Raw genomic sequence first — 17,078 nt, 5'->3', positions numbered from 1 at the left:
CAATTAGGACTTCACTTGGTTGTTAATGTAGGCTAAGGGATGAGTAGGATATATCTAGATATAGTGACTATAACACCCTAAGCACTTTTAATACAATCACATTAACCTTCCAATTCATTCTTACGTCACCGGACGTTCCACCACATTTTATTTATGACATCCCATTCCTTTAGGTGCATTTGTATCAAGCTTACCACTTATCAAACTACAACATTTTTCCATCTTTTTTTTTTACGTGGCGCTTCTCTTTTACTCTTCCACAACTGCACCTTTCTTCTATTTCATTGGCTCCACTCAAAAACCAAACCACCACCCCACACTTTAACTTTTGCATATGTCAAGGTCATTCAAGTGCTCATGGGAGGTAAAAGGGGTTCAAACAGATGGCTATTCAAACAATTGGGTAAGGTTCGCAATGTGGTTGCCAAAGAAACAGGAGGTTTATAGGCTCAACGGGTTAACTACGATGTATTACAATTAGGTGGGTTTTGCTTATATATCTGGCTAACAAAGAAATGCGTATATCACTTCTAAGACTGAATGAAGCTACTATTTCGCTTTGCAAACACACAGGGCAAGTTCTAGGCATCAAATGTAAAGCAGAGAATACAGTACAGCTCACACACACATGGCACATGACTTGCTTCCAGATTGGTTAATCAAGACATTCTCTTTTGAGTGTTCAAGTCAGTTACAAACATACAAATTTAAGGCATTTTAGCAAGAGTCAACCACTGAGACTAGGCGCTACACTCTAGTATCGACTGTGTTCAGGTGTATTTAACGCCAAGGTTTCTCTTTCTATTTCAGCTTCGTAGCCCATCAATACTAACTAAAAAAGTAAAAAAACAAAAACAAAAAAACTACCTACACCCGGTTCAAGCTAAACCCTTGGAAAAAGAACTGTGGCCCAAAGAAAAACCAAGGGGGAGTTACTACACTACCTAAAATAAAATAAAAAATCTTTTTTGTATTTTCTCTAGACTAACTTCCTCAAGAACACTATCTCAAATATCCGTCATCAGGAAGAGTCCTTATGTATTTTTTAAGTTTAAATTTTTTTTTTTTTCGACTAATGTCCCTCAAGAGACCTGTCGAAAGGTGTCCGTCTTCGGCCCAGTCGAAGTTAATCATGACCCTACGAGACCAAACAATCAAAAAGAAAGAAAGCAACATCATACACAGTTATACAATCTTTTTACAACAACAGCCATCCCCTACTCCCACACTTAAAAATTTGGCATGTCCCCATGTCAACAAATAGAAAGCAGAGTAGGGTAAGGGGACTTCCCCGAAGCTCAATCTTGATCAGAGACGGTGCTAGGATCGAGGTGACATGCTCGTCCTAGCGCTCGAAGCCATCCCATTAATCTTTTTCTCCGACTTGGCCTGTTGAGTGGCCAGAGTGTCAACTCTGGTGCCCAGGTCAGTGACAGAGTGTGGAGGCCAGCCATTTCCTGCTCCAGGGCTGTCAGGCGGGTACTTCGGCGGGGCTGTGATGGGCCCGCCTCATCAGTTCTTGAGGTGGTGGAACAGCAGCAAACTCAGCCACCTTGTCAGCTGCATCATCATCCTCAACCACCACCACCGACTCTCTCCCAATTGTGATTTTGCTCGCCCGGAACGGAGCTTTCAATAGCAATTTCCCATCAACTCGGAGTTTCAAGGGATTCTAGCAGCACGGCACAACTTAGTGACCATAGAAGGGAAGTAAAAACCTTTGAGTATCTCAGGTGAGCGGATGAACATCTCATCATGAATGAGTTGGGCAACATCAAAATCCTGGGGTCATGAAACAGTAGATAGTTACTGCGCGTTGGTTGATTGACATCAGTAGTATTGCTGGAAGGCAACAGCCGACTGTTGATAATTGTGAGCCAACACTTAGCCTCTCAATTGAGAGAGGAGTTAAGTGTGATCCACTTTTTTATCCATATGTATTCTCTTTCTGGCACATATATTGTCTCAAGAAGAGTTGCCCACAAGGCACTTGATCGGCGATAAGTACGATAATTATCGGATTCCCCCATGAACACTGGCAGCCGGTACACCCTGCGTATGTCCTCGAGGGATGAATTTACTCGGGTATTGCATACTGTGACAACCCTATTCTCGTGTTCCGGGCAGTTAGCATAGAATGCCCTCACTACCTGTACGTTCCCCTCCTCCGGTTCCTTAAAAAAAATGTCCAGCTGACACCTCCTCAACTCAGCAAAGATATTCGGGCACTCCACTTCTAAGGCTTCCGTCAATATGCACCTCATGTAACAATTTCTTCGACGCCTTTGCATTGTACCTGTCCTCCACCGGTTTGGAGACAAACCTAGTGCAGTCAAACTGTGCCGCACTAGCTTGACCCTAGCTCTGATGAGAAACTGCTCGGTCCACTAGCGGAGGACCTTGTGTTGCGTCTCTTCCTAGATGGATGCATTTTACCTGTCAAATCAGAGAATCGCTATCAGTGAGGGTGTGAGTTGTGTGAACTATGGGTGGTTACTCAGACTTCACCACAACCATGGTCACATTAGCCCTTATAACTCCATTGGGGCAATTCCACAAACACCTTGTGGGCAGGACACTTTCCTAACACATATAGCTACATATGAATATATCAATGCTTCCCCCAAATTACAATTTACACTCACCATTCCACCTACAATACTAGTCTTACACACACACATCTCTACAACATAGTGCACACCCTTCACTACACATTAGGCACAAAACCCATTACAAAGTACAAAGGAAAATCAAAAGAAAAAAATCTACAAAAATACTACACAATTAAACATTAAACTACATAAAAAAAAACTAAAACAAAATACAAGAAAAAGAGGAGAAACATGCCATACATGGGATGAGTGGAGAGGTAGAGGAGTGGAGGTGGAGTGAGAATGGGAGATAAGTGAAGAAGAAGGGAGAAGAAGAGAGGAGAGGATTGTTGGTTAGGGTTAGAGAAGAGAGAATTTGGGGAATTGAGGGGTTGAGCGGGTAGTAGTTTATTGGGGGGGGGGGTTAATAATATAAAATAAAAGAAGAAGAAAAGAAATAAAAAAATAAAATAATAAAAAAAACTTAACTGTGCCCACCGCGGTCGATCCGCGGTGGGTTTTTAATCGCGCAGGCAGAATGCTCGCCTCTCACCGCAGTCGCGCCGTTGGTCGCAGTGGGCTAAGTGAATTTGAGGAGAAATACTCGCCTCTCACCGCGATCCTACCCGGCGGTCGCGATGCGAGTAATATATATATATATATATATAATATATATATATGTATTGTATATATATATATATATATATTATAATAAGGTTACATAAGAAAATAAAAACAACAACATTCGTGGGTTACCTCCCACGCAACGCCAGATTTAACGTCGCGGCACGATACGGCAGGATCATCACTCCTCATTCGCATACTGGGGCTCTTCCAACGTTATTATCTCTCTATCCCCCTTCTCACTATTCCAAGGTAATGTTTTCAACTTTTGCCCATTTACTGTGAACTTATTCGTCCATCTTTCTGATTCAATCTCAACAGCCCCACTTGAGAACATTTGCACCACTCTGAAGGGTCCTGACCATCGGGACTTCAACTTTCCCGGAAACAATCTCAATCTTGAGTTGTATAACAACACTAGCTCTCCGGATCTGAAGTTTTCGGTCAACGATGTGCTTGTCATGCATTAGTTTCATCCATTCTTTGTATAATCTAGCACTCTCGAATGCCTGGAACCTGAATTCCTCTAGCTCATGTAACCCAGTGACTCTGTTAGTGCCTATGTCTAAGTTCAACTGCCGCAATGCCCAAAGTGCTTTATGCTCGAGCTCTACCGGAAGGTGGCATGCCTTTCCAAACACCAACTTGTTTGGTGACATACCAATTGGAGTTTTGAAGGCTGTACGGTACGCCACAATGCATCATCCAGCTTCTTTGCCCAATTAGTGCTGTTTGCATTCACTGTTTTTGTAAGGACACTTTTAATCTCCCTGTTGGACACTTTAACTTGCCCGCTCAACTGTGGATGGTACGGGGTGGTCACTTTATGATGAACTCCATACTTTTCCAACAGCCGTGCGAACGCTCTTATTGCAGAAATGGGTTCCGCCATCACTGAGTTATAGCTCTTGGGTGCCAAAGCGTTGTGAAAATATTCTTCTTTAGAAAGCCTGTTACCCCTTTAGCATCATTGGTCGGAGAGCCACTGCTTCGACCCATTGGGACGTAGTCAACTGCTACCAATATGTACTTGTTACCATACGAGCTGACAAAATGGCCCATGAAGTCAATCCCCCACATGTCAAAAACCTCCACCTCTTGAATTGTGGTCATTGGCATCTCGTGTCGGCGGAGATATGTTGCCTGTCCTTTGGCATTCATCGCAACTTTTTACCCAAGCATGGGGCATCCTTGAACAGATTTGGCCAATACAAGCCCGACTCCAACACCTTAGCTGATGTCCCAAATTACTCCATGTGTCCACCATATGGTGAAGCATGGCAAGCCTGCAAAACAGAATGTTGATCTTTCTCGGGGATACACCGCCGGATCATGTTATCTATACATATTTTAAACAATAGAGGTTCATCCCAATAATAAGACTGACAATCACGAAAAAACTTTTTCTTTTGAATTGAGGAGAGTTCATAGGTACAATACCATTTGCTAAATAATTAGCAATATCAGCAATACCACGGTGCCTCCTCCATTGTCATTCTAGTAACTGTTCATCGTGAATGTCTTGTTATATCCTCAACCTCTACTTTCTTTCGGCTCCTTCCAACCTTGAGAGGTGGTCAGCTACTTGGTTCTCTGTCCCCTTTCTGTCACGTATCTCCAGATCGAATTCTTGTAACAGAAGAACCCAACGAATCAAGTGTGGCTTTGACTCCTTCTTTTCTATCAGGTACCTAATTGCTGCATGGTCAGTGTACATAATAACTTTTGAGCCAATCAAGTATAGACCTGAATTGGTCGAATGCAAAAATGACAGCCAACATCTTCTTTTCCATCACAGTGTAATTGAGTTGTGCACGCTTAGCGTTCTGCTTGCATAGTAACTCCGGTGCATCAGTTTATCCTTTCGCTGCCAAGACTGCTCCTATAGCATAGTTACTTGCGTCGCACATGAGCTCAAATGGTTGCTCCCAGTTGGGTGCAACAATGATGGGTGCAGTCACAATCTCTCTTCAACTCCTCAAATCCAACCTGCAATCATTAACAAAACACAAAGGGGTGATCCTTTTCAAGGAGTTTGCATAAGGGGTTAGCAATCTTAGAAAAATCTTTTATGAATCGCCTGTAGAACCGGCGTGCCCAAGGAAAATTCTCACCGCCTTGACTGAAGTAGGCGGTGGAAACTTTCTCAATCACGTCAACCTTAGCATGGTCAACCTCGATTGCCTTACTGGACACTCGATACCCCAAGACTATCCCCTTCTTGTACCATAAAATGGCACTTTTCCCAGTTCAGCACTAAATTTTGTCTCCACACATCTTTGAGCACTCGTATTAAGTTGTGAAGACAGTCCTCGAATGAATCCCCCACCACAGAGAAATCATCCATAAAAACCTCCATAATGTCCTCCACCATGTCTATGAAAATGGCTAACATGCACCATTGAAATGTCGTCGGTGCATTGCAAAGCCCAAAGGGCATTCTCCGAAAGGCAAAGATGCCATACGGACAAGTGAATGATGTTTTCTCTCTGTCTTCTGGGGCTATTGAGAATCTGATTATACCCCGAATATCCATTCAAGAAACAAAGGAGATCGCGCGCCAGCCTGTCTAACATTTGGTCAATGAATGGCAGGGGGAAGTGGTTCTTTCGGGTGGCTGTGTTCAATTTCCGGTAATCCATGCAAACCGCCATCCCGTGACTGTACGAGTCGAGATCAACTCATTATTCTCATTTCTACGATCGTCATTCCTCCTTTTTTTGGCACACATTGAACTGGGCTGACCCAATTGCTGTCAGAGATGGGAAAGCGATACCCGTATCTAACCATTTGATCACTTCTTTCTTCACCACCTCTTTCATATTTTGGGTTCAGCCTTCGTTGATGTTCTCTAGAAGGTCTGTGCCCTTCTTCCAGGAGAATCTTGTGCATACAAAAAGCTGGGTTGATACCCTTTATGTCTGCCATGGTCCAACCATGGCAGTCTTACATTCCTGTAGTACCTGTAGGAGCTGCTCTACCTGCACATCTAGCAAAACGGATGATATAATAACAGGCAAAGTAGAATTAGGTCCTAAGAAAATGTACCTGAGGTGAGCTGGGAGCGGTTATCCTCCAGTTTGGTGGTTTCCTCTACTGATGGTTTTGCCGGTGGTGTAGCCCACTTTTCTAACTCAAGGGACTCGAACTGAGGTTCCCTCTTTCCAGAATCCTTGTCCTTCGAGTGCCATGACCCACTCAGCCAACCCTTCACCATCCATCTCCTCAAAATTGTTCAGGCAAGCCTCCAATGGATCTTTAGCAATCAGGGTCACATCATCTTCGTGCAAGATCACATCCACTGCCTCCACTAGGGAGCAATTAGCATATTCACTAGGTCTCCTCATTGATTGCTGAACGTTGAATATGACTTCTTCATCGTTCAATCTCATTTTTAATTCCCAGTTTCACAATTGATCAGTGCTCTCCTAGTGGCTAAGAATGGCCTCCCTAAAATGATAAGGTATCTCCTCATCTACCTGGCAATCCAGAATAACAAAGTCTGCAGGGAGCACAAACTCCCTACTGCTATCTATTACAACTCTTGGCAATGCTATTATCAACTCAAACAATTTCCAGATGCAAGATTTTTATCAATAAAGGTTGGGTTTTTGTTTAACTACTTCAAATGATATTAAAATTGACAATATGCTAAATTAAAGATAATTCAATGGTAAAAAGGTCTAGGGCATTGATTTCCCCAATTGTTAGTTTAGGTCTTAACTACTTTGCTATAATCTCGCCGTAATACTCTATGAGGATTATGAGCTATGGGTTATCGTAATTATCTCTCGATCAACTACGATAATTTACTAGAGCATTCTCTCGAACTACTCTAGCTGACCATATGTGCAGCTCTGAGTTATCCAACCAAAGTTTCGTTATCTCTAACCCCACTTTAAGTTCAAGTAATGAATCTCTTCAATTACCCAAAAGTGGTGTTGTTCAACAGCAGTCTAACCTAATATTCTTTCTCAAGCAATATAAGACAATTAGACACGATTAATCAAGGGCCCATTCAGCTAATCACCATACAAAACGTAGTTGAACAATCATGTAATAAAACCGGCTCGATTATAACAAGTTGAGTCAAAACTTCAACCAACAATTGGTTCCATCAACCCTAGATCAATTGTTTAGCTACTCATAACAAAACAAGATAAAACTACAAAGATGTTCATAATGTGTAATTGCAAGAAATAAAAGGAGATAGAAAAACTCTAATGTTTGGTTGATCTTCTCACAATTGTTCTTGCCTCCAAAGTAGTCTAAAAACAAGCTTTTTTTTATCTTGGGCGAGCTTCTTGAGTTTATAAGGGTTTGGAACAAGTTTACCCCGAGTTACACTTTGGTCCCAAAAGTCTAGGCGATTGCACAGTTCACTGCGGCCGCGGCACGACCGCGGTGAGAGCATAACATTCTGCCTGCGTTTTGTGGCCTACCGCGGTCCACCGCGGTCGCGGTGGATTCAACTCCAGTCCCCTTTTTGCTTCTTTCCGCTCGGGTGCTTCTTGCTTGGATGTTTTCTTCACATTATTGACTCCAAAACACTCCATAGTTCTTCCTAACTTGGATTAGTCCCTGCGAAGCAAAAGAACATCGATTAGAGTACTTTGTTATCATTTAGCCTATAAAACAACAATAAAGCATGGTATAATTAGGGTGTAAATATCGTCTAAGTAGCCTATTATCAATGCACTCCTTTACTCGGTCATCATCCTCGGCAGGTGGCAACATGTGATCAAATGATCCCGGGACCACTTGGTGGTTCATCGAGGTATTCACAAGATAGTGTATCAAGATCTCATGATAAATTTGCAAAGCCGCCACTACGTCCTCCGGCTAGGCTATTCCTTCCATGCTTGGTCGGGCTAGCTCGTCTTCTTCATTGATCCAGACATAATATTCTAGAGTGCACCACAAATTTTGACCTATTGGCATTGTGACTAGATCATTCCACTCCTCCTGAAGCCTCCTTATCCTTGGTATTGGGATTTGCCTGTGGTATTCGTCCTCATACACTGATATCCTCGTCCAGAGAGGTACGTTCCGAATAAACCCTAACTGCCTGAGAACTCGTAGGGGTGAGTATGGTTGGATGCCCTCAAGTCTTATTAGCTCGATGAAATATTTCTGAGGAGTCCTTAGGATTGCCCTAGCCTAGCCATGACAGCTGCCAATTGACCCATTCTCCGCTTAAGTTGGTCAGCATTTCTCCCCACTCTTCCTGTCCGTGCGGGGAGACCCAATGTCTCATCCTCTCATTGTGACTTCGAATCATGTTGCTGACGCCCACAAAGTAGTCAACTGTGGCCTCTCACTTAAAGAAATGCTCCGTGGCCCAGATTTGAAGCAGCAAGTTACAACCCTTGAAGAAATCATAACCCCGGGAATATGTGGACAAGGCTCTGAGAATCTCTGCTAACACCATAAGTACTAGAGTGGCTTGGAGGTTGCGCTCATAATATTGCTAGAACCACGGGTAACAAGTTGATATTGATTCGTCCTCTTCTTTGCGGGAAACCATAGTCCCGGCAGCTCCAAAGAAAAGATTATGGGTCGGAGGCTTTCCCACATTTCCTGATCACATTGAAATTCTCCCAAGTACCATTCATAGCTTTCACGATGTCCGAACCTGTCGAACAACTGGTCTAGGCTTACCGATCCATCTTCGATATTTCTAATACCTCGGCTATTTGCCAGACCCAAAGCATCAAAAAACCTGTAGCCGGGCATGGTGACTGGTAGGATCGGTTTCCTCCCGTAAATGGTAGCTCCGTGAAACTAGTAACTTCTTCTAATGTTGGCACTAACTCACAATCAGCAAACTTGAACACTTCCTTGGCCGGGTCCCAGAACTCTATCAGCAAGCGAGTAAGCACCTTGTCAGCTTGCATATTTAGCAAGGCAGTTATGCTCCTAGGTGTGTCCTGATTTTGTCTCCATGATCTCGGCGGATGTTCTTCCACCGTTGCTTCAACTTGTGTGGTGCTCCCATCACAATATTGATCTCGGGGATGTTTTAGTTGATTTCGATTTTTGAAGTGGGTAGAGAAAACGTGTTTGATAAGTGTTTGCTTCGAATCTTAAGTGTCTCGTCATGATTGGTTAGTCTTTCCACATAAGTTATGTTGTTGGGTGCACGAACCGTTGACACTATGGTGGCTTTCCTAATTATGTGTCGATGCCAAGGATCGACTCACGTAAGGTTTATGCAGTATGGCATATGTTTGCTAGAGTAGAGTGTTTCCTACTTTTGAATTGGACTGAATACTGCGAGAAGTTATGTCAATTGACCTGATAAAGCCACTCTCTGAAACTAAAGAATTTTTAAAGAAGGTTCAAAAGGGTGTAAAAGAATACCCTCGCGTGTCCTCGTATGTGATAGTATATAGCCAAGACTCGATAGGAAGAACTGTGATGATAGTGCTAACAGATAGTGATGTTAGCAATAACAATTTAAAATAAGCAGGTAGTCACAATAATGAGCAAGTAAGGCAAGTAAGGATATAATTGCAAATTAAACACAGTTAAAGCAATGTACAAACAACCCTAAATTCCAGGTCTAGTCTAAGTCTGCTAAGGTCAGAACCTAACTGTGAATTCCCTAGCAGAGTCGCCATGTTGTTGTACCCTATTTCGCAAGAGTCAAAACAAGATTCAACTTATGGTTTTCTTTTTAATGATAAAAGAGAGTCATCTAATATTTAAAGGTAAATTAGAGTATCTATATAATTACTAAGGTCATTTCTTTATTAGTCTACTAACCCGTGAGATTTTGGGTAAGGGTTCTTATTCTTCTAAGGGGAAGGTATTAGGGACCTCATAACATCTACCTGAGGTATCTCCATAGGACTTAGACTATATTTAAAGGATTAGTTATCTATATTCTGCTTAACTAGTGTTAGGGGGTACCACATACTACATATATCTAAGTTAGAACTTTCTATTTGAAAAAAGGATGTGTAGTTTTTGAAACGATATAAGTTTATAAAAGCCTTGAAGATAATGTTTGTATATGCATATGATTGAAAGAGTTTAAAGTATGTACATAATGTTTATATTTATAAAACATATGAGATGGGGGCTAAGTTATAAAAATAATTTATATTTAAAGAATTATTTATGTGACTCTAATAAGGGTATTGTAAAAGTAGGTCTAAAATATACCTTTGGTTTTCATATTTCATTTTTTTACTTTGAAGAAATCATTGGAAAGCCTTTTAAAACAGGGCAAAGGCACTTGTTTAGGAAAACTCGATTTAGAAGGCCAATTTCGGATTCCATATCTATTTTTAAAAGAGAAGACGGTCGCTTGCTAAAGCTATTTTGATTCCAAAAGACTTCGTAAAAAGGAGTTAGTAGGGATTAATAGTAAAAAGTGTGTAATTAATGAATTAAAACAATCTATTACTAAGTCTAGTACTTCTTTTAATCCTACATTCTTAGGATTGCGTAGATTATCCACATGATTCAAAAATATAGAGTAAAAGATTCAATCAAATATGGTAAGTGTTATATACAGGTGTAAAACAATAACGAAAGTAAACAAAGAAGAAGAGAGGAAGTAGTGACTCTGGTTGGGCCTGAAGAAGGGTAGGCCCAGCAAATAGTAGAAGCGGACAGCAGCAGACTTCAGACTTCCAAATGCACAGGTACAGGACTTAGGCCTGAGTTCTTTGAGAACTCAGCAGGCCCAACGGTAATACATGTTCAAAAATAAAGAAGGTCATTAGATATGCTACTATATGCATATAATCATACGTGAAAAATAAACTAGTAAAGGCCCAAACAAATGATAACAATCAATAACAATAATCCAGAATATGAAAATTATACTAAAGTGGGGTCACATATGGCAAAGTGATCTGAAAACCTTTCGTTGTCATTAAACACTAAACCTAGAAGGAGTAATGAATGTCAATAGATTAGAGGCTAAGGATAGAATTCCATTCAAGGCCAAAACATACTTTGGATTCCTCACACTTCAAAGTTCCAAGGGTTTCAAGGCCCAGGGCAGTGCTTGTGTCAGGGAGAGTAACCCAACCAGGAACTAAACTTTACTCCCAAATACCCCTAACCACTTACACTCATTCTTCCCTACAGTATTAGGTGCGAATGAGTCACTTCAATGTAAATCCTCATACTACAATGATACCACACCACAGAAGTATATTCATTTCCCATAACAGTCGATACAAAATACTATAGACAACTAATCATCCTGATGTAGTAACAATCTAATAAAAGTACATGATTCACTGTGAATGATAGGTTAGGCATACTCAAAGGAAATTTGCTTCAAACACACATAGAGACAAAGACATTATCAGATTACTGTTAGGGACCCAAACACTTGGATCATATGTCTTAAGGATAGGGGAGTATATAGTTCAAATCTGTAACAGTCCATGAGCACAGATACATTTCCCTTAACAGCCTTCAATTAGAATAATAAAAGATACAGGTTAACAACTTCAATTAGAGATACATATTAATAACTTCAACTGGGAGGTACAGATTAATGACTTCAATTAGAACATCCAAAGAGTATTAACATAGATTCAAAAATAGCAACCATTGTTAGAACTTCTACAGGTATTAACAGAGTTACAAACTACAATTAGAACTTCTAAAAGTATTATCACGGTCACAGATTCACAACCTATATTAGAACTTCTAGGAGTATTAACAAGGATTGCAAATTAATAGACTGCAAGTAGAACTTCTAAAAGACATTAACAAAGTCACATATTCACAACTTCAATTAGAACTTATGGGAGTATTAACAGAATCTCATGCTAACAGTCCTGTCTTACTCTAAAAGGGATGGCATGATCACTTCCTTACAAAATCACTCAGCTTCATACTAACCTTAATGGAGATCAAACATGCTATTATACTCAAATTGTAGCAACAGAAGATTCATTTAAAGTTCATAAACTTAGTCTGGTTCATTCAAGTAAGTTTAATGAAATTCTAAGGATACATAGACATGTACATGGTTATGGAACGCAAGCAGAAGTATTGAGAGATCAAAATGAATGCAGGATCACAAGAACACACACAGGGGACATTTAGCAGGGATCATGTTATTTCAAAATGAAAGTGTTGTCATCATCAAGCTAACAGTATTACTTTATGAGCTTCAGGAAAAGAGTAGGGATATCATCACATTGAGGAAGCATGTCAAGTGAGTCTGGTATGGGGTTTCAGATATCGTGGAAGTTAGCAGCAGCACATTAGCTCAACAATGTGACATCATAACTTAAATACATCTTATCCACACCTCATGGCGTAAGTTAAGTGTAGAGCAATCTTAGAATATACACAAAGACCTAGCTAACTTAGGGTATGCCTACATAATATGTCAAGCAATCATGATTTCAATCAAATGATTTATAAACTTCTAAGATTCAACAAAATTACAGAGGCATGCTAGAGAGATAAAATGGTTTAAAAGTCTTGAACTAGTGTATCTAAACTAAGATGACAATCTGGTTTTCCCTGTTAAACAAGTACACACTTTGTTTAAGTCCGGGTTATTAAGTGAACCATTATGAAATGCAAATAACACTAGAGGCAGCTTAGCATAACAGTCATAGTAGTATTAACAGAACATCAAAATTAAATATCAGGATAGCTTGAATTTCTAGGTTGTGTTCAAAACTTAACAATAGAGATAATTCATCAAATCTCATTTGGATCAACACATAATTATAATTTCAATAACTAAAAGAAGTTCACGATCGCAATATCTATTTAAAAGTCATTAATAAACACATAAAACAGTCAAAACATGAGCACATTATTAGTAACATCTTTCAGCAAGAGGTAGTAGAAAAGTTCATGTTCAGCAACTTAAATTAATAAAAGAAGAACATGGTCGAGGTTTTACTGACCTCCTTTGGGGCAGCAAATCAAACGAGTATTCAAATTAGCCGATAAGGACGCCAAAGCTCAAGCTTTCTGTTAGTAACAAGAAACAGAAAGAAAGACAAAAGCAGAGATTGAGTAAGAACTCAAACTTCAATTGAAATTTCCTAAACAACACTATATTGTGTATTAATTTTTCAGATGTTGGTGTAGTTGGTGTTCTAGGTGAGAGCATTTAAGGCCTCTATTTATAGTGGTCGTTGAGCCTTAGGGTTTCAGATTCAAAACATGATAGTAGAGAGTGATAGAGGAGTGGTGATGCAAGCAAAATCGGGAAAAATCTAAGGAGACAGAGGAAGAATGATGAAGAAGTTTACCTGGGTAAAGATTGGTCGTTTGAAGGAAAAGATCCATCAGATAAGACCTCAATGTCTAGAAGTCACTGGGTTTGACCTCTTTACAAAGAATTACAGTGGTAATGATGAAGAAACGCCATGCACGCCGTGGATTTAACAACACATGAGAGAAATCTGAGATTTAATATTGCATCGTTGAATCTAGGGTTCAGATTTTGGCTATTTGAATTTTGAGTGATGAGACAGGAAATAATCGGCTGGATTCGGGAACTTCAGAAGGCAAAAGGATAGTTTCAAGACCGATTAGTAACCTTGCACAAATTTGTGCAAGCTCTGTGACTGGTTTTGATCTGTGAGTTGAGAGAATAGAGAGAGGAGAGGGAAATGGGGGCGGCGGTCAAAGGGGGAAATGATTTTAGGGTTTGGGTAGTTTAAGGTCGTCTCTGGTTAAAGTTCGGGGAAGGGATCATTTAGGGATTTTACATTTTTTTGTGGGGAATTTTGGTGGTTGTTGGATCCTTATGATCCAACGGTTACGATTAAATCTCTAGGCGTTTAAGAATTAAAGAGGAAATAGAGTTAAAAATCGTGGGATGTTGATCTAAGAAACGGACGATCCAGATTAGTTCTGTTTGTTTTGTGAGTGTGGGAGACGGGTGACGTGGCAGGTTCTGATTGGTCTAATGGTGAAGGCAAGGATTTCCAACTTGGAATGAAGGGGTTGTTTGGGTTGGGTCATTTCGGATTGGGCTCTTGTATTTGGCTAGTATTAGTTTAAAAAATGGCCAATTCATGTTTAATTAAGAATTGCAATTATAGCATTTTGACCCTTTTGAGATTAATTTAAATAAACTCAACTATTTTTAATAAATATAGTAAAACTATAAGTATCAAATATACTAGTAATTATTGTAATTAATTATTTATAAAATACCTTATTTTCTAAATTGTAATACTAATTTTAAATTATTAGTACAGTCATCTAATTAATTAAAAATTAAGGAGTAATTCGTTAAATTAGTCATAAAGCCTATGTGACGTATATGAAAACTATTTTAATAATCTAAAAATAGTAAGCATGGTATATTTATAATTATAATTGTAACATTGAATTATCAATTTCCAAAAGTACTAATACTAAATTGATTTTGTAAAAGTAAGTATTATTTATTGAAAATATTTAAAAAATATCCATTGCAAATTATTAAGTATAAATAAATTAAAGGGAGGGTCAAAATTGGCCGTCAACAGTTATGACACGGGCTTCGGCCACCTCTACATTGTTCTTGTACTGTGCCAACATGTCCTGAGCTACGAAGGTCTCGCTCGAAGCCGACTCCAATTTGGAATTCAACGCGGTGTATTCTTGGCCGCGGATATCCCATTTTGTAACGGCCAAGTCGAGCTGCGTTTAACCTCTTGTTATTGATCTCAAACGCTCTTAGCTTTTTAACCAGAAGGGTGTGTTCCTGTTTCTCCTTCAAGGCCTCCTTTTGGGCTTTTCCAGCTCGGCTTGGAGGACGGAGTGGTCCCTGAGGACTTCATCTTTTTGCTCACAAAGAAATTTGTACATAACCTTTTGCTGGACATGCTCCCTAAGCTCGAACTCGAGGTGACTCACCTCCATTCGGGACCGGTGGAAGCTCTGATGAAGCACCGAGGCCTAAGGCATAAAAGAAGAAAAATCGTTAAAATCCGTTAAGGTAAAATGAACTCTTTAAATATACAAGGGAAAGAAAGTATACCCTGTTCAGCGCCTGCTGTATCTTGTTGAATAGGCTTGGCCTATCTATCTCATTCATATTCACTTGGTCCTCTTCAATTACCAAGGAACGGAGATAGGTGGCCATATCGACTGGCCCGGATAGCATCCTAGTATCCGACGGTACTGTGAACATGATCGTATTCTTTCGATCAGGGTTCATACGGGCGGTGCTGCTTCTCGAGCTTCGGGCTCGAACTCGGCCCACCTGACCCGGCAGTGCATCCCTTTTTGGGATCTCCATATGGCCAAAACCAGAGTAGTCCTCCAGCACGCCGACATCTACGCCTTCAAAAAATGAATTGAGAGCCTCTTCCACGGCCCGAGACGCCTCGATTAGTTTTATGCGACGGCCCGAGCCTCATCTAAAAAAGGCTCCATATGAGATGGTGACTCCGGGACGGCAATGACGTCAGCGTTTATAGAGATGGACTCTTTCAGAACCGAAGGAGATTCTTGAGGAGCAGTGGCCACATGTTCCTCCCCGGTCTATCGAGCTGAGGAGGATTCAGCCTTACCATCACCCCCCCCCCCCGGGCTACCAGCTCTTATGCATCGTTGATCGGCTCGTGAACGACGAACTCCATATCATCGTCCTCGGGGTAGTCCATGAGCCGATAGAGAGATTTAGGGTCCGGGACCCTGGCACGGGTACTTTACTTGGTACTCTTTTTGACCCTGACTATGATACTTTTCTTCTTAGACTCGACGGGAGCATCAGAGGAGTCAGGGGGTCTTTTCTTCTTCTTTGTTTTCTCCTCTTTCTTCGCAGCAGCTTCGACAGTAAGATACAATGAAATAGAGGGTTTTTTGGACAGATACGAGGCCATAGCCTCGGTAATTGCCCGAAGTTTGGTAGTCTTGGGCAAATCTGCGAAAGGAAAATACTTAGTCAAAATATTGAGATAAATGGGGAATTCAACTACGAGAGAAGGGAGACATTCACCATGAGAACGAGCCTCCCATTTGCCTTTGGAAAACTTCCACCACTCGCGCTCGAAATATGTGAGATATTTCTAGACGCCCTCAACCCACTCCCCAAAAATGGGGGGCTGGATTGGGGACTCGGGCGACAGCTACATATCAGGAGAAAAACAAGTAATGAGAAAAGGGGGTACCAAAGGAGTAAATTAAGAGGAAACAAACTTATGTTTTGAGTTCCACTTCCCGGGGAACGGCAGGAACTCGGAGGGAATAAGGTCTTTGGTCTTTATCCGAACAAACCTCCCTTTCCAACCTTGGTCCTTGTCCTCGTCGATGTAGGAGAAGGGAGCCTTCTTTGCTCGTCGAGCAAGCTTGATTAGCCCCCCTCGGAAGATTCGGGGGTTGTAGACACGAAGCAGATGGTCGATTGTTAACCGGGGCTCCTCTATGTTGTTGGCAAAGTGACGGAGAAGGGTGACGATCCTCCAAAATGACGGGTAGATCTACCTGAGGCAGATCCCGTACCTCGTAAGAAATTAAGGACCACCATTTCCATCGGACCTAGTGTGAAGGGATACGTATAAACGCTTAAGTATCCCTACACGTGCGTCGTGATGTCCTCATCAGGACTGGGAACAAGTACGTTTTTGCCTTCCCATTTGCAGTCCTTTTGGACCACATGGAGCGTTTCCTCGGTGATGGAGCAGACGTACCTCCATGCCTCCTCTTCTCGGTCCCCTTGCTTAGAGACTTTTTTGACCTTAAAGTCGCTATCTATAGAGCAACCTCCGGGGATAAAGTTGGTAAGAGGATGTTCCGGGGCTTCTACCGGAAGGGTTGCCTCGGTGCCTTCGGCCTAGGTGGATGTTGAAGGAGCAGTGTTTTGAGGTTTGAGCCATCTTGACCTGGAAATATGAGGAAGGTTAATATGAAGGTTGATATGAC

The sequence above is a fragment of the Nicotiana attenuata genome, unplaced genomic scaffold, assembly GCF_001879085.1.
Source record: "Nicotiana attenuata strain UT unplaced genomic scaffold, NIATTr2, whole genome shotgun sequence".
NCBI classification, from domain to species: domain Eukaryota; kingdom Viridiplantae; phylum Streptophyta; class Magnoliopsida; order Solanales; family Solanaceae; genus Nicotiana; species Nicotiana attenuata.
This window is presented reverse-complemented; position numbering follows the sequence as displayed.